The sequence below is a fragment of the Elgaria multicarinata genome, chromosome 4 (genome assembly GCF_023053635.1).
Source record: "Elgaria multicarinata webbii isolate HBS135686 ecotype San Diego chromosome 4, rElgMul1.1.pri, whole genome shotgun sequence".
NCBI lineage: Eukaryota > Metazoa > Chordata > Lepidosauria > Squamata > Anguidae > Elgaria > Elgaria multicarinata.
Genome location: NC_086174.1, coordinates 15688218 through 15709802, shown reverse-complemented (window position 1 = coordinate 15709802; position 21585 = coordinate 15688218).

The window sequence follows — 21585 nt, the reverse complement described above, 5'->3', positions numbered from 1 at the left end:
GCGGTCCGATCCGATCGCCATCTTGAAACATTTCGCCCATAGGATTGCATTGCGGAAAAGAAAGGGGGATAACTGTGTTGTTTTTGAAGCTATCTTTCTGAAAATTCTTGTGCTTGGAGAGTCGTGGATGGGGGTCATTTTGAGCCTACTCTCAGCTCTCTGCATGCTGCGGTTCGTGTGCTAGAATTTAAAAAAAAACCGGCGGGAAAAATACCTTTTCCGAAGGGCTGAGGAGCAGAGTCAACTCCCGGTCATGATCACATGATCCCAAAGTTGGAGGAGGGGATAGGCAAAATGAGTAACTTGGGATTCTGGGAACTTCTCTTTCTTAGTCTGAACGGACTTTTCCCAGTGTTTTTTAAAACAGTAGCCCCACCAAATGCACAAACACAACCTGAAATCATATACTAAGCCAATAATAAGAGAGCACTGCTACCCACCCTAACTTTGGGGAACAACTGAAAAGATGTGGTGCAAGGGGATGAGCTCTCCTAGGGCATCCCATGTGGATGTGCCCCCACTCTCTCCTGTACTTGGAGGGCCATCAGAGCCCTCCAAAGAGAGTAACCCGGTGGAGCAATGCCTATCATGAGTTGAAGTGAGAGTTCTACTCCTCAGAGCTCTCGTGGTGAAGCAATGGCTGTCATGAGTTGAACTGACAGCGTTGCTTCTTAAAAGACTGGTCACTAGGACCAGTCAAATTGGCAGCTGCTTCCCCCTCCCCTGGGCACGTCCCCCTATTGCTGGTAAAAGACAGATATAGCCTTTTTTAAAAAAGTTCTTCTTGTTGTTTATTCACCAACACTGCTGCTTTTAATTCCACCCCTCCTTTGTTTATTTATTTATTTATTTATTCCATTTTATATGCATTACTGGCTTATCCTTGGCTCACTTCCTTATGCCCCCAGAAATGTCTGCTGCCTGCCTTCCCTCTCTCCTCCCCTGCCCGCCTCGCAGGGATGTTGTGTGTGTCTGGCTTTGACTCAGGGGAGAAGTCCTTCCTGCGCTCACTTGGAGTTTTGGAAGTTCCAAATCCATTTTTCAAGTGTGGAAGAAGATTCATATAGGTTTATCTCTACTCCCCAATTCATGGCATCTTGGGATTTCCTTTGAAATGGCCCCATTGAGATGTCTGCAGGTTTAAGCCCCGCCAAAAATCAGGGGATGATGGGACTGCCTTGAGTCTGGGCGTGCGTGTGTATCCCTGGATAAGCTATCATGGTGGTGAGTTTGAGGTTTCTAACGTGCAAATTGACGGAGCTATCGAAAGGGGTGTGAATGGGGTGTTGGATTTTCATAAATTCCCCAAAAATCAGGGGATGATGGGAATGCCTTGAGTCTTGGCGTGCGTGTGCATCCCTGGATAAGCTGTCATGGTGGTGAGTTTGAGGTTTTTAACGTGCAAATTGACAGAGCTATCGAAAGGGGTGTGAATGGGGTGCCCAATTTTCATAAATTCCCCAAAATTCAGGGGATGATGGGATTGCCTTGAGTTTTGGCGTGCATGTGTATACCTCCATGAGGTGTCATGGTGCCAAACATGAGGTTTCTAACTTTCACAGAAAAAAAGTTGTATACTTTTTTAGCTTAATGCAAGCCTATGGGGGGGAAACGGAGCTCCGATCCGGATCCGGAGCTCCGCAGCGGAGCGGAGCGGGCATGGGTAGAGCGGGGGCGGAGCAAAGCGGCCCGATCCGCAAATTGTGGATCTGGAAGAGAAGCGGAGCGGGGGGTCCATGCACACCCCTATTAATTACTGGCAGCAAGAGGTTTGAGTTACCATATGCTGGTATTTGTGTATGTGTGTGTGTGTGGCTTCACCCTTTTCTTATTTGGTCCAGCCCACTGCATTCACTGGAATGTAGCCTCTGTGAGCTTCTCTGAAATTGAATTCAGCCCACGGGGTTGAAATAGGTTCCCCGCTCCTGCATTACATCATTCCCAGGGGCCCTGCTGGAGAAAACGACGGCCATGTAACTGTTTAAGTCATCATATATGTACAGTGGCAGTATGGTGATGATAACCATTTCACTTAAAATCTGCACCAAATTATATGAAATTCTGTCACTTATAAATTGTGCAAAACAGACCTTTCCTTTGGCTTATTTTGCATAATTTCTTCTGCTGGTATTAGAAGGGAGAATGAACTTCATAGGGTTCCTGATGTCCCATCCCACCCCTGTGAGTTTCCAAGCCCAATTCAAAGTGCTTTTTTTTGAACTTTAAAGCCCTAAACAGTTTGGGACCAAGTTACTTGAAGGACCGTCTTCACCCATGTCAGTCTGCCCACACTATAAGATCAGAGAGGGAGGCCCTTCTCATTTGCCCACCTCTGAGAGCAATTAGGTGGGTGATCACATGTGAGAGAGCCTTCTCTGCAGTGGCCCCACATCTTTGGAACAAGCTCCCATCAGAGGTCCACCATGCTCTGTCATTGCAGGCTTTTAAGAAGGCCTTGAAAACATATTATTTTACCATGGCCTTCTCATGCTATTACGGTTGTCGCTGCTATTGCCATTGTTGTTGCTGATTTTATTGTTGGCTTTTCCTGGTTTTTTTGTGTTTATGTTTTTTTATTGTCTTTAATATTTTAACTGTTTTAATGTATTTTATTGTTGCAAGCCACCTTGCGAGAGCTTCTGGCCTGAAAGGTGGCCAAGAAATGTTTTAAATAAATAAACTGATCATTCCTCCCTTTGACTTCTGAAATGTTACCAAGGCCATATGCCCTGGAAAAATCAATTCTTTCCTGGTATGCAACCTACAGCAAACCTTAACTAGTTTAGTAGTTAAGACCTTCCAAAGGAAACTAGAAATTGTGGCTTTGTGAGGGTGGTCAGAAGCCTATAACAGGAGTCTAATAGGAAATATCTCATAGATGCAGAAAAGGGCAAGCAAAATGATCATGTGACAGGAAGAAAGGTTACAACATTTTGGACTTCTTAACTTAGAAAAATGGTGACTGTTGAGCTGGTTTATATTAGGGTGACCATATTTGGGAAACCAAAAAAGAGGACACCTAGTGTGTGTGTGGGGAAGCAGTTTTCTGAGTCCTGCAGAAAGTACGTTATTCCCCCGCCACCTTAAAGAACCCGATTGGAGTGGAGGAGGGGAAAGGATTTCATTCTGCACCACCACCATCCACTCCAATGGGGGCCTTTTCTATAATGTCCACGAATGACCCACTTTCCCCTTTAAGACCTCAATTGGAGCTCAGGGTGAGGGAATGATGTGCCTCAAGAAAGCATGTCACTCCCTCCTGCCATGCTAATGGCAGCCTTAAAGGGGAAGGTATGTCATTGCAGGACATTATTGAAAATTATAGAAAATCCCCCCTGACACCATGGAAAGAACAAAAACCAGGACAAATCCGGGGAAATCCTGACAGTTGGTCACCCTAGTTTATATAGGATAAGACCATCAATGGCTTCTGGTAACCATGGCTGTATTTTACCTCCCGTAGTATCAGAGACCTCATGCTTCTCAGTCCCAGTTGCTGGGGAGCATGTTCAGAAAGGTACTATTATGCTCATGTTCTGCTTATTGGCTTCCCACAGGCACTATGGAAACAGAATGTTGAAGTACTGGTTCCCCTCTATTCAGCATTGGTTAAGCCTCATCCTGAGTATTTCATCCAGTTCTGGGCACCACAATTCAAGAAGGATGCAGACAACCTCGAAGGGGTTCAGAGGACGGCAACGAGGATGATCAGGGGTCTGGAAACAAAGCCCTATAAAGAAAGATTGAAAGAACTGGGCATGTTTAGCCTGAAGAAGAGAAGACTGGGGGAAGACATGATAGCACTCTTCAAATACTTAAAAGGTTGTCACACAGAGGAGGGCCAGGATCTCTTCTCGATCATCCCAGAGTGCAGGACACAGAGTAATGGGCTCAAATTACAGGAAGCCAAATTCCGGCTGGATATCAATAAAAATGTCCTGACTGTTAGAGCAGTACAGCAATGGAACCAGTTACCTAGGGAGGTTATGGGTGCTCCCACACTAGAGGCCTTCAAGAGGCAGCTGGACAGCCATCTGTCAGGCATGCATTAATTGGAATCCTACATTAAGCAGGGGGTTGGACTCAATGGCCTTATAGGCCCCTTTCAGCTCAACTCTTCTATGATAAGTGGATAGACTTTAGTCTGAGGTTTCTTCTTACATTCTCTGAGCCTCTCGTTCCCATGATTCCTTGGGGAAGAAGCTGTGACCATCAAATTGGTTTAGACTTTTACTGTAGACTTGTCCTGCAGCAATATTCAGACATAGTTATAATACCCATCATCTATGCAGAAAATGGGGTGCAGATCTGCTCTTCATAGTAGAATATTTGTAAACTTCAACCAAAGTGCAAATTACTTCAGCAAATGTTGCCCACTTCCAGGAATGCCAATAGAAATTTGTTGTAATAATTCAAAATGTGCTTGCTCACCTCTGACCCAATGGATTTGAGGATATGTGTATATCTATCAAAACCCATATGACTAGCCAAGCTTAAAATAGTGTTGTCATATAATTTGTATTTCCCAGTGGATATTCTATCAAAATCTATTATTCTAGGAAAGAATATGAGTACAGTGTGAATTGTTCCACTCCATGTAAAAATATGTTGGCCAATAAATATGGGTATGTCTTATAATGATAAAAACTGTAGATGATTTAAGATCCTTCAAGTCGAAATGAGGAAGATATTCTGTTAACAGTTTTAGGTGGAAAGGATGCTTTAAAATTAATCACCTTGAATTGAAATCCATGAAATTGACTCCCAAGTATTTTTTTAAAAAAAATGCTGGAGTCTAAATTATTATTATTATTATTATTATTATTTATTTATATAGCACCATCAATGTACATGGTGCTGTACAGAGTAAAACAGTAAATAGCAAGACTCTGCCGCATAGGCTTACAATCTAATATGAAGGCTAAATATACACAACAGAATGAGGGAAGCAATTCAGCCATCAGGCAATTGAGAATAATCAATAACATTTATTATTATTATTATTATTATTATTATTATTATTATTATTATTTATATAGCACCATCAGTGTACATGGTGCTGTACAGAGTAAAACAATAAAATAGCATAACCCTGCCGCATAGGCTTACATTCTAATAGAATCATAATAAAACAATAAGAAGGGGGAGCGAATGCACCAAACAGGCACAGGGTAGAGTAAAACTAACAGTATAAATACTTGGTATTTAAGTACATAATACTTGGTATTGTCATAGAGCCATTTTAGGTCGTCAAGATAACTAGGTCTGTTCATACGACATGCTATGCCATGGTGGTTATGCATTTTGAGCTGATGTGTGAACCATTCCTAACCATTTTGTCTATATAAACACGGGTTAAACACACTCACTAACCATTTGCTGCAAAAGGCTTAAAGGCCTACTACCTCAGAGCTGGCTGAGGAAGGTGAGTAGATAGGCAGAAGTAGGCTATAGATAAATGAAGGTCACAAGTCTGGCTAGAGTGATCCATGCCCTGGTAACACCCAGGTTGGACTGCTGCAATATACTGTACATGGGGTGTCTTTGAAGATGCTTCAGAAAGCTCAGCTACTTCAAATGCCCTAATATCAGTAACTGACGCCTAGGATTATGCGAATTAGCAAAAGACATGCTCACCACAGTTCTCTGAATTCCATCTTGAAGCCCATTCTAACTTGAGTCCACATATCAGACTGTGAGCTCTGTTGTTTACATTTTGAATGAAAATCCATGAAGTTTCTTTTAAATGTATGCATTAGTTGTGCACCTCTTTGAAATATGTGTTCTTCTCCCGTTGATGAAAGAGTATTTGTGCACATTTTTGAAAAGTATGACCTTTTCATACGCTCTCGAAGGAAACAGGAGGCTGCAGGGCTCCTGCAAAACATGCGGCCACCCGTGCAGGGTCACTGGAGTAGCATAGATTTTGGCAGCAGTGGGCAATCGCGCCAAGGAGCAGGCAATCTCAGTGGCGGCTATGGCAAAGACACATGTTGTTGTTATTATTATTATTATTATTATTATTATTATTATTATTTATATAGTGCTTTCTAATAAAGCATTGTACATGAGATAAAATAGATCAGGAGTTTACAAAAAAAAATGGAATAAATGCAATTATTCTAATAAAAGACCTTAACTGGATTTAAAAGAATATAACAATAAAACCTTAAACCTCCAAATAAAATGTGTTGTGGCCCCAAGAAGAACCATCAGCATGCGCTATCTCAGGAACAACCAGCCAGCCCCCTCTCTATTGAAAAAGAAAGGTTTTCAAACCTTTTTTACCTCCAAACTCTCAGTTAACCACAGTGGCAAGGGAAGTGAATTCCACAGCTGGAATGAATTCCACAGGGTTGCCTTGGGGGAGCTAGGGGTGGCAACGGCCGACAGAAAGCTCTGGCGTGGGCTGGTCCATGAAGTCATGAAGAGTTGGAAGCGACTGAACGAATAAACAACAACAACAAGGTTTGGTGTGGAGCTGCCTTCCCATGCCTGGTTTTGCCTATCAAATCTCTTTTTGACATAGCTGGCTTTTTGGAAGTGGGCTAGCTTTCTCTCAATTAACACTGCCTTCTTTCTCATTCCAGATAACCAGGAGCAAGCGTGTACCAGCTGTGTGCATGGTTTCTTCTTGAATCACAAGGGGGGTGTATGTGACTCCATTGCCCTCCTCTTTTAGCTAGCCCTGATAGAAGGATGTGCAGTTCTTTTCCTTTGAGGTCAGGGGTCCATTGGTAGGGTGACCATATGAAAAGGAGGACAGGGCTCCTGTTTCTTTAACAATTTATTGAAAAAGGAATTTCAACAGGTGTCATTTGTATATATGGGAAATCTGGGGAAATTTCCTCTTCATCACACCAGTTAAAGCTGCAGGTGCCCTGCCCTCTTTTAAATCTGGTCACTCTAGTATAGCTCCTGCAGCTTTAACTGTTGTGATGAAGAGGGAATTTCACCAGGTTCTCCATATATACAAATGACACCTACTGAAATTCCCTTTTCTATGCAACTGTTAAAGATACAGGAGCCCTGTCCTCCTTTTCATATGGTCACCCTATCCATTGGTAGCTGGATATGTGATTATTTGGGCCCTGGTTCTCTTTATTGCAAGCGGTGGTGATGAGTGAAGCATTCCACAGTGACTGTCATGTCAGAGCAAGCTTGGAGTCATAAGAACATAAGAAGAACCATGCCATTTGGTCCAGAATTCTGTTCACAAAGTGGCCAACTATCTAGGGCATGAAAGCAATGGCTCCTTCACAATCATGTTCCCCAGCAACCGGTGTACATCGGCATACTACCTCTAATACTGGAGGGCGACCATATGGAAGGGAGGACAGGGCTCCTGTATCTTTAATAGTTGCACAGAAAAGGAAATTTCAGCAGGTGTCATGGGTATGCATGCAGCACCTGGTGAAATTCCCTCTTCATCTCAACAGTTAAAGATGCAGGAGCTATACTAGAGTCAACAGACACAAAAGAAGGCTGGGCTCCTGAAACTTTAAAAGTTGTGATGAAGAGAGAATTTCACCAGGTGCTGCAGGTGATTGGTAAATACCTGAGGCCCTCAGCTGGGAGTCCAGTGGCACCAGATGATGGGATAAGGGTTACCTCTTAGGCCAACCTTACCCACTCACTCAGAGTTTTGCAACATAAGGGGGAGTGACATCGGAAGGCCTACCTACCCCAAAAGGGGAATCCTGAGAAGTGGCAATAGACACGCGTCACAGGTCGGGATATGAATGGATTGCCCGATCCCAATTATGGCCAAGACGTTGGCCTAGATAGGATGCCCACCTAGGCCTCCATCTTCCTTTGCAGGTATTCATAAATAAATGTGGCCCTATTTTAAATCCAACTTCTTATCTCGTCTCATTATTTCACCTTCCATCCGCGTAATGACACCTGCTGAAATTTCCTTTTCTATGCAGCTGTTCAAGATACAGGAGCCCTGTCCTCCTTTTCATATGGTCACCCTATATATGCTACCTCCAACTGGCCCCACTGGCCTCCCTCTGCCCAGCCCTGCAGCCCACTTCCAAAAAGCCAGCTTTGTCAAAAAGATATTTGATAGGCAAAACCAGGCATGGGAAGGCAGCTCCACACCAAGGCTTGTTTTATCCCTTAAAGCCCTAAATGAACATAAGAAGAGCCATGCCTGATCAGACCAAGGGTCCATCTAGTCTAGGGTGACCATATGAAAAGGAGGACAGGGCTCCTGTATCTTTAACAGTTGTAGAGAAAAGGGATTTTCAGCAGGTGTTATTTGTATGCATACAGTATCTGATGAAATTCTCTCTCCATTGCAATAGTTAAAGGTGCAGGTGCCCTCCTCTCTTTTGTATCTGGTCAAGAGGGCAATAGTCCTGCAGCTTTAACTGTTATGATGAAAACAAAATATCACCAGGTGATACATGCATTCAAATGACACTTGCTGAAATTCCCTTTTCTATACAACTTTAAAGATACAGGGGCCCTGTCCTCCTTTTCATATGGTCACCCTAATCTAGTCCAGCATACTGGTCACACTGTGACCAACCAGCAAGGGTCCATCTTGGATCTGACCAAAAGTCCATCTAGTCCAGCATTCTGATCACACTGTGGCCACCCAGCTGCCCACAGGAAACCTACAAGGTTAGACCATGTTTCAAACAAGATTACTTGATGGGCATATTGTTGGATCCTGGAATGGATCCTGGTTATGTTTTCCATTGATTTGTTAATTGCTGAGGCTCTGGAGGAACAGAAGACTCAGCAGAAACTTAAAGGTCAACTCTACACCTGGACATTGAGTGTCATAATTGAATAATTGTCTAACTGATTGTCTTCAATTAAGGGTTGCAAGGAGTTGCATCATTGTACAGGTTGTCTATAAAAGTAAATGCATTTTCAAATGCATGTATAACTTCCATGTCCCTAATGTGAGCTGTATTGACTGACCGTTTGTAAGTATTTGTATCTGTACTGCCATAACTAATTTATATATTTATTTGCCAGAAAAAGGTTTATTTTAACCTACATGAATCTTTGTCTTAATTAACGTCTTTGCTGACTTGGCTGAGAACCGCTGCAATCTCTGCTAGTCTCTGTAGGGCCTAGACAGAGACTTAACACAAAAGGTTATGTGCCAGAAACCCAGTCTATGCAATAACTAAACAGCTTCTAAAGCCATAACTCAACACATATATGCCTGCCCAAACCCTAAAATCCATTTCAGGGGCCCTGCTCACCAAACCAACAGCAAGTACAGGTTGGTCAGTGACACAAAGGTCTTTCTGGGGTGGAATCCCCATTTATGGAACTCGTCTAGATAGATACATTTGTTTCCTTTTATACAGATTCTGGAGACCTGTATAAAAGTCCACATATTTTAAAGGTAGTTTAATTGTTGCTCTTGCTTAATTTTGGAACTTCTTAATTGACCATTAGACTGATATTCTGCTGTTCTTTTAGCTGATTAGTGTACAATTTTAATTGGCTTATTATTTTAATTGAATGATTTATTGCAGCTTTGTTTAATGGTGGTAGGTATTGTTGTTGTTGTTTTGCTGTTGTTACTGTGGACTTTGGTCTCGAAAAGTGCCGTAGACATTTTTAAAATATTTTTTTTTGTCATTGAATAAGTTATTATCTTATGCAGAGTCAAGATTAATGATCTGGAAATGGATGTTTAACATCCCAGGAGGCTTTCCTTGTCTCAGTTATACCATGTACCCTTTCACACTTTCCTGCCTAGTGATTGGTCCTTGGGGCATTATTTGCTGAATAAAAAGAAAACATCAAGGCAATTATAATATCCTTATAACATACCTACAATGGAAAAAAAAAACCTTGCTGAGTCCAGGACACAATCCCTAATGAAGACATTCTTTCCCTAACCTTCCAACCCCTTCTTTTCAAATCCCAAAAGATAACTTTTTTTTAAGGTACATTGAAATTCTTTCTTTTGGGATCCATTGGGAAATATCAAGGAGAAAATGGTAGGCACACCTTTTTGCAGCAAAAACCAGGGGGGGAAAGGTTTCAGTTGACAGCTGCAGATAAAGTTCAAACTCAGGAAATGCAGTCCATCCATCTTCCTTGAACCCATCTGTCTCCTCAGAAGTAGGGTATTCTGAAGCCAGTAATAAAACTTGCAGCTGTACCAGGGTGGAGCAGGGAGACCTCAGTGGAGACCTGTTAGGTGCTGTAACAGCTCCTTTATGTCAGCTCCCAGTACTTTGAAAACATACTTCTCATTGTCTGCTAATGGCCCCATTCAGAAGACATCTTAAACCATGGCTTTAACCACAGTGGTTAAACCAGAAAGCCAGGCTGTGTTCAGAAGACACCTTAAACTATGGCTTTAACCACAGTGAATAAAGCAAAAAGTCTTATTAACCATGGTTAAAGCCACAGTTTAAGGTGTCTTCTGAACAGGCCCAGTGTATGAGTTCCTGATAAAACCCTACTTTTGGACTGCCGTTTTACAGATCTGCTAATTCTGTGCTTTTGACCTCTTCCTTGCCTGCTGACTTTGCTAAATGGATTTCATCAGTTTGGCCCAGAACCAAGCCCAAGGCAGGATCTACGCCACTGCTTTATAACAGTTTATAATGGTATTGACAACTGTTGGTGCTCATGGCACATTCCATATACCATTTTCAAACCGCTTTAATCCGGCCCAACCCAGAAATAGCAGGACGGGCATCTCCAGTTGAAAAGATTGAGTATGATGCGATGGAAAAGATCTCTGCAGGAGATCATAGAATCATAGAATAGTCGGCCATCGAGTCCAACCCCCTGTTCAATGCAGGAATCCACCTTAAAGCATCCCTGACAGATGGCTGTCCAGCTGCCTCTTGAAGGCCTCTAGTGTGGGAGAGCCCAAGACCTCCATAGGTAATTGGTTCCATCGTCATACTGCTCAAACAGTCAGGAAGTTTTTCCTGATGTCCAGCCGGAAACTGGCTTCCTGTTATCCTTCACAGCTGCTCCAGTCAGACAATCCAGACTACATGGACAAATCCCAGTCTTTTGAAAACAACCCTACTCCTATTGGGAAAGCCTGAGTCCTGAGTTCTGTTTCTTTTTCACACTCTAATGGAATTTGAAGTCCTCTGTGTGCGTGTGTGCGTGTGTCACTATATCTATGAATCATCTAATAGCTCAGTAGGGGTTATGAGGGTGAGCGATGATAGAAGATCTCCAGGATACTGAAAATCAAAATTCAGCCCAAGTGTGTTCATAAAAAGGTTGCAAAAATATTCCAGAGATTTAGTCTTCTTTCTTGGCAGAACAGCCTGGGATGAATAATTCACTGTAGAGATGCCCAGCGGGAGAGGCATTAACCCTTTATTTGGATGAATTATAGATGCACACTCCAAATAGAGGTGAATAAATACCAATGCTGGAGTCCACTTAATGAAATTAGTCAAAAAGCAGTTTAAAACAAACAAAAAAACACCCCATATCCTTTGTTTCAGAAATAAGGATTAAACCCATGAATCTCATTATGGTGGGACATTGCAAGGGGCAGCAAAATAACTCTGTTCAGTAAAGGATTTGGCAAATAACAGTGGAGAGAGTCATCTTCAGTAAATTATCTATCATTTGTCAGATGAGGCAGCTTCACGTTCTAAGGCACTTGCCAGGATGAGCAACGGGGAAGCAATAGACTATCCCTTCATACCCCTGTGCCTTCTTGGCAAGCTGGCAATATTGGCCACTGTCTGAACAAGCAATAAACAATCTAAATAGCCAAATCTAAACGCACAAGAACCACCGTAGTTGTTGTGAGGCTAGAACCCTGTTTGGTATTTAAAGCTAGTAGCAGCACTACTATTTACTATACAAAACACCTAAGATATTCTAGGGTGCATTAAAGATTAAGAAAACTACATAGTTCCCTTCCTTCTTCAGGATTACAGTCTAAGGGCCTTGCTAGACCCTGCCGGATAAGCCGGCAGGGAGGCGGGGCGACGGCACGTTAACTTTTTGTTTTGTTAAAGGGGCCACGTGCGCCCCTAAGACTGTGGACAAGGTAAGGGTTTTTAAAAAAATTAAGCCCCCTGCCCCCTCTTTCCCCGCCCTCCCTCCCCCTCTCCCGTGTCGTCCTGTGCCAGCCCTCCCTCCCCCTCTCCCGTGTCGCCTTGTGCCAGCCCTCCCTCCCCCTCGTCGCCCTGTGCCAGCCCTCCCTCCCCCTCATTGCCTTGTGCCAGCTCTCCCTCCCCCTTGTCGCCCTGTGCCAGCCCTCCCTCCCCCTCTCCCGTGTCGCCCCCCGGGATCCCCCCCCGGCTTGATGGGCACAGCGCTCAGCGCTGTGCCCAGTCCATAGCTTTTTGCGGCTACTCGTGAGTAGCCGCAAAAAGCCACGGAAGTCGCTAGACGTTCCGCAGCCCTGGCCTCAGGCCGGAGCTGCGGAAAAGGCGCGCCATAAGCGACTTCGCTTATGGCGCGTTAAGGGAGGCTTCAGTGCGGCCTGGGGCCGGATTCCCCTGTGCATCATGTGGACGCACAGCAGGGAAACCGGCCCTCAAAGCGTGCTAAGGCCTCGTCTAGCAAGACCCTAATAGATGTGATACAGAAGTGAAAAGGGATACGGAGGGAGTGCTTTCTGGTCCACTGGTGCTTCGTTGCAGGGAGGAGCCAGGTGAGCCTCCTTGGGGAAGTCATTCTGTAAACGGGGTGCCACTGTTAGGGTAAACCCCCCAACCAGACGGGAGGGAACAGGAAAACCAGACAAGTCCCGATTCAGTGACCATTCTTTATTGAACTACATCACCCTCGACGGATTGAAGACGAGCTTCTCTACTCATCATCCACAATCAACATCTTTTATAACATTCCATGCCCCTCCTGATGAGCTCATGGCTCATCCCTCCTCCCATCCGTTATTGATTGCAGAGTTATACATTTTCCATAAATGAAACTATTTCTAACAGCGAACAACACATAATATATTACTGTACCAGATAAGCCTCCCATGCAAGGGCAGGCAAAGCTGACTTTGCTGACCACTGGGGGGCGGGGTTCGGGTGATAACAAGGAGCGGTGCGCCGAAGTGTCTGGGATAATGGCAACTTGGATCCGGGATCCAAGCCTCAGCAGCTGTGTTTTTGGAAACTGCTACATTTGACCGGGCAGATTAGGGGTAGAACGTGCAGAGCAACCTTGAGCAACTTGCCAGCTGCTTTCTGATGACTCTTCATTAATGAACAGAGGGAAAGGAGGAGGGGTCTGGTGGCAGAGCCTTGAGTGCTTGGTGTACACTTTTTCCCCAGAAAGGGGGTCTTTTGGTGGGGGTCTTTTGACCACCTTAACACCACCACCAAAAAGGGCTTTTCCCTGGTGCCACCTGACTCATGGGGAGACGTGAGGAAGGGCCTTAGATGAAGATATCTATGCTTGAGCAGTTTCATTCAGGAGCAAAGGGGGTCCTTAAAATATTCAGGTTCCAAGCTGTATATCCTTAGGGATGTCGTGGGCACCTGGTTGGGTCCGGGAATCAGCCCCTTCCCCTGTCCGGACCCCCAAACCTGGCTCACCGAGCCATGGGGCACTGGTGCACATGCCCATCAAATGCTGCATTGTCCGTGAGCACCCCGCAGCCACCGACTCCTCCCTGTGGCCTGGCATTTTCCGTAAAAGCTGCAAGATTAGGGGCATAAAAGGGGATGCCTCTAATCTTGATGAAATGGGCATTTACGGCAGCCATTGTGTGCAAGGTCAGAACTGCGCACTTTGGGGATTACAGAAAATGCCAGCTCACAGCCGGCTCGCAGGGACAGACGGATGGCTGCAGGAGCAATCCCTGGGCTCGTGCGACCCAGCTTGCACCGTCGAGCGGCAGCAGCAAGGCCTTGAGCACCTGCTGCTCTGGACCCAGGCGAGTCCATCCATCCCTATATATCCATGGAACTAAAGGAACTTCTTTTACACAAGCAGGAACCCACCAAGCCTTGGGAGTGGCAGCACAGAGGGACATAAGACACCAGTCAGTGCAATGTAGGGAGGAGGCAACTTTCTTCATCCTGTTGTTCTGTGGTTTTGTTCTGCCCTGAACTAATTCAGAAATTGGAGTACATGCAATTTGCCATGCCTTTCGGTTCTTACAGTCAACGATAGCTCCGGGGTGGAGGGTGGGGGTGGACACTTGGGCAAGATGCTCTCACTGCACCCCCCCCCCTTGCTGAACAGGCCACTTCCTCCCCACTATTTTTAACACCACCAGTTTCCTTGCTGTATCCATATGAGCTCAGTCCACACAATAATGAATATTTCTTCCACCAAAACCTATTTACAATGATATATATTTCATCTCACAAAGCTGGTGGCCTGTGCTTGCCACTGTTTACATTGCACACTATTGCCAAGTCCAAGTCTGGTTTAAAAGCCAGGAAAGCAAGGGTCTTGAAGCAGGGGTCTTAAAACAAGGGTCTTGAAGCAGGGGTCTTGAAGCTGCCCACCCAAAGTTAGAACCTGGACAACAGAATGAGCAGGCTCACAAATCACCTCCCCAGTCTCCCCCTCTATGATGATACAGCATTTCCCCCCTAAATTTATAACATAAATTATAATATAAATAAATAAATAAATAAATAAATAAATAAATAAATAAATATGGCAAAGATTGAATTGCTTGTTTTTCCTCCTAAACCTTCTCCTCATCTCTCATTCTCTCTTACTGTCAATGATGTTACACTTACTCCGGTCAAGGAAGCTCGTAGTCTTGGCTTTATATTTGACTCCTCGCTCTCCTTTATTCCTCATATTAAGGCAGTAGCTAAATCCTGTCATTTTTTCCTGTATAATATTGCCAGGATTCGATCATTTTTGTCTGTCTCTTCTGCCAAGACTCTTGTTCATGCATTGGTTATTTCTCGGTTGGACTACTACAACCTTCTTCTCACTGGCCTTCCTTCTTCTCACATCAGTTCGTTGGTTTCTGTCCACCACTCTGCCGCTAAGATCATCTTGGCTCGCCGCTCTGACCATGTTACTCCACTTCTGAAATCTCTTCATTGGCTTCCAATTCACCTCAGAGTCCAATATAAACTTCTCCTGTTGACCTTCAAAGCTTTTCACAGTCTAGCTCCTTCCTATCTTTCCTCTCTCATCTCATACTATTGCCCCACTCGTGCTCTTCGCTCCTCTGATGCCATGTTTCTCACCTGCCCAAGGGTCTCTCCTTCCCTTGCTCAGCTTCGACCATTTTCTTCCGCTGCCCCTTACGCCTGGAGCGCTCTTCCAGAACATTTGTGAACTACAAGTTCAATTGCAGTTTTTAAAGCTCAGCTAAAAACTTTTCTTTTTTCTAAAGCTTTTAAAACTTGATTTTTATCTTACTTTTATACTGTTAGTTTTAGTCTATCCTATGCCTGTTTCATGCATTCTCTTCCCCTTCTTATTGTTTTATTATGATTCTATTAGAATGTAAGCCTATGCGGCAGGGTTTTGCTATTTTATTGTTTTACTCTGTACAGCACAATGTACACTGATGGTGCTAAATAAATAAATAATAATAAATTTATATAAATAAATAAATCATATAAATCAGCATATGCAATTTTCATGTAAATCAGTGCCCTCTTTTGGGTGATGCATTTCTTCTTTTTTGGTGATGCACAAGTAAGGATGATGGAGAAATGTGCAACCAATTAAAATGAGTTCAGATCCTCTATTGGACTAGCCTTTTTCCATGTCACACAGATTCCACAGACTTGTGGACCAGTTTTTCACTGGGAAGGGGGAATTAAGCTAATTCATATTAGTACTAAGGCTAACTTCACATTAGTACTAAGGCTAAACTGCCCAGAGAGCTTCGGCCATTGGGTGGTATAGAAATGCAATAAATAAATAAATAAATAAATAACTGAGCATTAGCACTAATGCAAATTAGCGCAAGTAGAACAAAATTCTGATAAAATGAATCCGATTTCATTACTGAGCAGACAATTGTGTGGACAATAGAATTTGTGAAACACAGACAGAATAGATTTAATGAAATCCACACATCCCTATGCTCAGGTGGCCACCCAGGGTGGTCGGAGAACAGGCAACACAACTTCTATTGCCATTTAACATGTGTGGAGTAAAACTCCATCTATCAGCCACTACAGTAAGACAACTACAGGAGCCCAATAGGTTCAGAAAGCACAAGCTTGAAGCACAGTGGCCCCTGATGTACATAATGCACAACCCGTATGTAATTATTGCCAAGCCTGCAATAATTACATGTACCTGCAAAGTTGGTGTACTGAATTCTGCATCTCAATGCGTCTGTGTGTCAGATTGCTAGGATAAGGCTTTTAATAGTTAGTTAAAATGGGATCAAGTGAACAGGTATAATTCCATCAAGATTTTTATTTTTTTCCCTTTTTTCTTTTGCATTGCATTAACACTATGGAATTGAAATGTATGTCCTAATTGGGCATCGCTCCTAGTGGGAATTTTGCCTAAATTAAAACCAGAGCAAATATATGCATTATGCTAATTGAAACTGACTAGAGAGTTAGAGTGTATCAGTACCTACAGGGTGTAAAACAAGGATGAAAGTGAGATACAACCCTCAGTATTGGCCTTCATTTCTCCAAAAGCAAACAGCAAGATATGCCCGCTTAATGGTCTGTGAGTGTCTTTTCACCCACAAATTCTGTCATCTGTATAAGTATTGTTCTGGAGGTGCTGAGGGATGTACAATTTTTGTTAAATCTCTTTCATCTGCATTTTGCAGATTGTCAGGCATTTTTCATGCTGTTGTCAGCCCTTCAAAGAGAGGACAGTCCTCTGAAAAGTAAGCTACATGGCCAACCTAATTCTGAGGTGTAGACCATGAGATAGCATCAATGAAGGAAATGATCAGAATGCTAAGATCATAAGAAGATCCATGCTGGTCAGACCAAGGGTCTATCTAGTCCAGTATTCTGTTCACATAGCAGCCAACCAGCTGCCCGTGGGTAACCCACACGGGCAGGACGTAAGTGCAACAGCACACTCCCACCCATGTTGTCCAATAACTGGTGTACTGGTGTACATAGGCATATTCCCTCTGATACTGGAAGCTACATGTTCATGGGATGAGGCTGGGACCAAGTTTAGTCACCTCCCTCAAACTGTGTGCTGATGCCATAAACTGGATTATGGGTAATTGGGGGATTTTTAAAAAGCCATAATGTATGCAGTTCTGTATGCCGTTTCCTCTATTATTATTATTATTATTATTATTATTATTATTATTATTATTTCTGTAATGCCCTATAGCCAAAGCTACGGTTTACAAAGATTAAAAACATTACAAACTATATGCAAAAGTTTAAAAACATAAAACAAACACCAGCTTTCAAGGCACAGAAAGCTGATCTACCTGAGATTAACAGCCTTCATTTGGACATCTTCTCCTCTCCCACATTCCTATATGTGGAATACCCTGTGTGTGGTCACCAAGGTATATTACAGCAAACAATTTATTTGCTCATTAAAATATTTGTTCCCCCACTCTTCAAGCATGCCCAGAGTGACTTACAACAAAAAATAAAACAAAGTAAAAGCAATAAATAGAAAATCTACATCATGGAATGATGAGGGGCACCAAAGACTTTCTGTACCTTATTGTTATTATTATTATTATTATTATTATTATTATTATTATTATTATTTATTTATTTATTTATATAGCGCCATCAATGTACATGGTGCTGTACAGATTACACAGTAAATAGCAAGACCCTGCCGCATAGGCTTACAATCTAATAAAGTTGTAGTAAACAATAAGGAGGGAAAGAGAATGCAAACAGGCACAGGGAAGTGTAAACAGGCACCGGGTAGAGTGAAGCTAACAGTATAGAGTCAGAACAAACTCAATATTTAAAAGCTATAGGGAAAAGAAAAGTTTTTAGCTGAGTTTTAAAAGCTGTGATTGAGTTTGTAATTCTCAAGTGTTCTGGAAGAGCATTCCAGGCGTAAGGGGCAGCAGAAGAAAAAGGACGAAACCGAGTAAGGGAAGTAGAGGTCCTTGGGCAGGCGAGAAGCATGGCATCAGAGGAGCGGAGAGCACGAGCAGGGCAATAGTGTGAGATGAGAGAGGAGAGATAGGCAGGAGCTAGACCGTGAAAAGCTTTGAAGGTCAACAGGAGAAGTTTATATTGGATTCTGGCATGAATTGGAAGCCAATGAAGAGATTTCAGAAGTGGAGTGACATGGTCAGAGCGGCGGGCCAAGAAGATGATCTTAGCGGCAGCGTGGTGGACAGAGACCAGCAGACTGATGTGAGATGAAGGAAGGCCAGAGAGAAGAAGGTTGCAGTAGTCCGACCGAGAGATAACCAGTGCATGAACAAGAGTCTTGGCAGAAGAGACAGACAAAAATGGTCGAATCCTGACTGCCCCCACTTTGGGATATAGGATTTGGGATACAGGCCATTTCTATCTACACCATGCCTATATTCCGGGATCATCCCTGTGCATCCAAATGCCACACAGAGGATCCCGGGAGCAGGCTGGGACGATCCCTCCATTTTCCTGGGATAATCGTTAGGTGTAGAAAGGGCCATAGTCACACATAGCATCTGTCATCCCCAGGAGTTAGTTGCTGTGTTAGCATTAAAAAAAAACTGTATAGGTTTGTTTATTTTGATTATGTTAAATGGCTGCTTGAGACAAAAGAAATCAGTCATTTTTAAACATAGTAGGGAATGTCTTTTCCCCTTCTTTGTTTATGTGATTAGTAACATAGTGTGGATCTAACTCTACGTATATATAACAAGTACTGGTTACATGTAGGAATTAAGATATCATGTTAATTTTGTCTTAGCAAGGACTGTAACGATTGTTTGCCTTTATATTTTCTTCCACTGAAGAGGAGCAGTGTTTAAGAAGCATTTGTTATATTGGTATATTGTACATGCACGGTGCTGGAATTGGAAACTAGCAGTATGAATATGTACTGTGCTATTCATCTGATATTTTGATGGGCATTTTTCAACTGCTAATCAATTGTCAGTCCCCAAGCCCAGCCCGCCACTGCCATCGCTTCACTCAGAGAGCGCTGAAGAGGAGGATGAAATTGTCAAGTTCTTTGACAAGTATAGAATATGGATCTGCTGGGCTAAATGAAGTAGGGTGCGGAAAGAATATTTACAAGAGGGGAATATGCAACGGCAGGGCTACATAGCGGATTTGCAATCGTGCGCACTTGTGCAAGGTCACCAATGGGGTGGGGCTTTTAAAAATGACAACCACATTTGCACAAATTGAAAGACCTTGGGGGGGGGGGAGATCTAAATTCTACAAATTGCTGCTATTCAAACAAAGTAAAATAAACTAGAATCTGGATCAATGCGCTATAGATCAAGTAGATGTCCGTGGAGTCAAACAGAATGAAATCCACCCCGGCCAAACTAGAAAGATGCTATTGCTTCATACCAACTATCAGAAGCTGATATTTTACTGCTACGTGTCACATGGGCAAATATTGATTACTATTCAAAAATCATTGGATATTAAATGTAGCTGTTAAATATTAAAAAAAATCCTGAATATTCACACATCCTGAGAAGACTTGGAAAATCTCTGTTAGCTACATTTGCAGAGAGAATTCGGGAGGGACATATTCATTACGGCCCTAAAGCTAGATCTAGAAGTATGTTTACCCACAAAAGTAGCATTACTGTCTTGAACATGAGGCTCGAAAGCATCTTGAACTTGAAGCTTGAAAGACTTTTTTTTACTCTGGCCTTCCCCTGGTTATGTTTTACTGGTCTGATCTGGTTTGTAGCTGCAATGGTGTTGTGTGTTGCTGTTTTTACGAATTTTTGCTATTCATCGCTGTATCCATTTTTATTATATGGGGCTTTTATTATTGTCAGCTGTTTTGGAAAGTTCCCTGCCCTGAAAGGTGGCCTAAAATATTTTAAATAAATAATATTTGGGGAATGGGTGACCCTCCAAAATCTATCCATCTACCTATTATACTTCTATACCCAATCATATAATATTATTATTAAATAATAATAATAATAATAGTAATAATAATCACCAAAGCTATCTGTCGGACTACAATTTTGTTGGGACTGCAATTATCATCATCCTTAAACAGAATAGCCAGGGATGAGGGATGCTGGTAGTTGCAGTCCAACAACATCTGGAGAGCCGCATGTTCCCCACCATTGTCTTGTGAGGAGTCACACCATTGATCCAACTTGTGCAGGACTATCTACTGGGGATGAGCAAATCAGCAAAACCTGAGCTTGTCAAAATTCTGTGAATTCTGTCTCAAACCTCATTCTGACCATCTGTATCAGATTGTGAGCTTTCTTTTTATTCTCTTCAAAATGCATGCATATTTCCATGTATATGTTTCCAAATGTATCCTTTGATTGTGCACATCTTTGAAATGTATGCCTTCTTCTCCCTTTGATTAGGGCACATTTTTTGAAGGTATGCATCTCTTCATGCACATTTTTTCAAATGTTATCGTGTCGTCGAATGCAACTGTTTTGGTCTGCAAATCACACTGCAAGCTTGGAAATGTACAGATATTTGACCACAAATTGTGTCGACTTCATGTTCGTAAGAACATAAGAAAAGACATGCTGGATCAGACCAAGGATCCATCAAGTCCAGCACTCTGTTCACACAGTGGTCAACCAGCTGTCGACCAGGGACCAACAAAGCAGGACATGGTGCAGCAGCACCCTCTCACCCATGTTCCCAGAAATGGGTGCACACAGGCTTCCTGCCTCAGATACTGGAGGTAGCACATAACCATCAGGGCTAGTAGCCATTGATAGCCTTCTCCTCCAGAAATTCATCCAATCCCCTTTTAAAGCCATCCAAATTGGTGGTCATCACTACATCTTGTGAAAGTGAATTCCATAGTTTAACTATGCACTGTGTGAAGAAGTCCATCCTTTTATTTGTCCTGAATCTCCCACTAAGCAGCTTCATGGGATGACCCCATTGGGTTCAAGTATTATGGGAGAAAGAGAAAAATGTCTCCCTATCCACATTCTCTACACCGTACATAATTTTGTACACCTCTGAAAAATGCAAATTGGATAAATCTTGATCAAAACCAAACTGAAATAAATGTCTCATATGTGCCTAGCTCTGACTGACAGTAGTTTTTCAGGGCTAGAAAAGGCTTTCTCAGCCTTGATCCATAAGATCTTTCCATCTGGAAATGCCAGGAACTGAACCTCAGACCTTTTGTATGCAAAGTGTGTGCTCTGCCATTGAGCTGTTCACCCTCCCCTTCCAGAACCTCTGCATTTAGGATTAGGATGCTGATGGAAACTGATTTGCTGACATCTCCCCGACAGGATAATGTAGTATGTTGCATGGCCTTCTTGCTGAGGAACTAATTGAATGTCTTTCCAGCGCCTCAACTTCCCCTGGCCAAATTATGGTTCACCTTATCACTTACAAAATGATTAACAAACTAAAGATTTATTACTGTACTCGCAACCGCTTTACAACTTCGAATGAATGTTTGTGCCATGTTCCGGAAACCTTATTATCTTATTTATTGCTGGTAGCTCATAAATACTGTGCATTAATCTTATTCTGAACTGTCAGGTGACAGTTAGCGCTGCATTTTCCCCCTCAA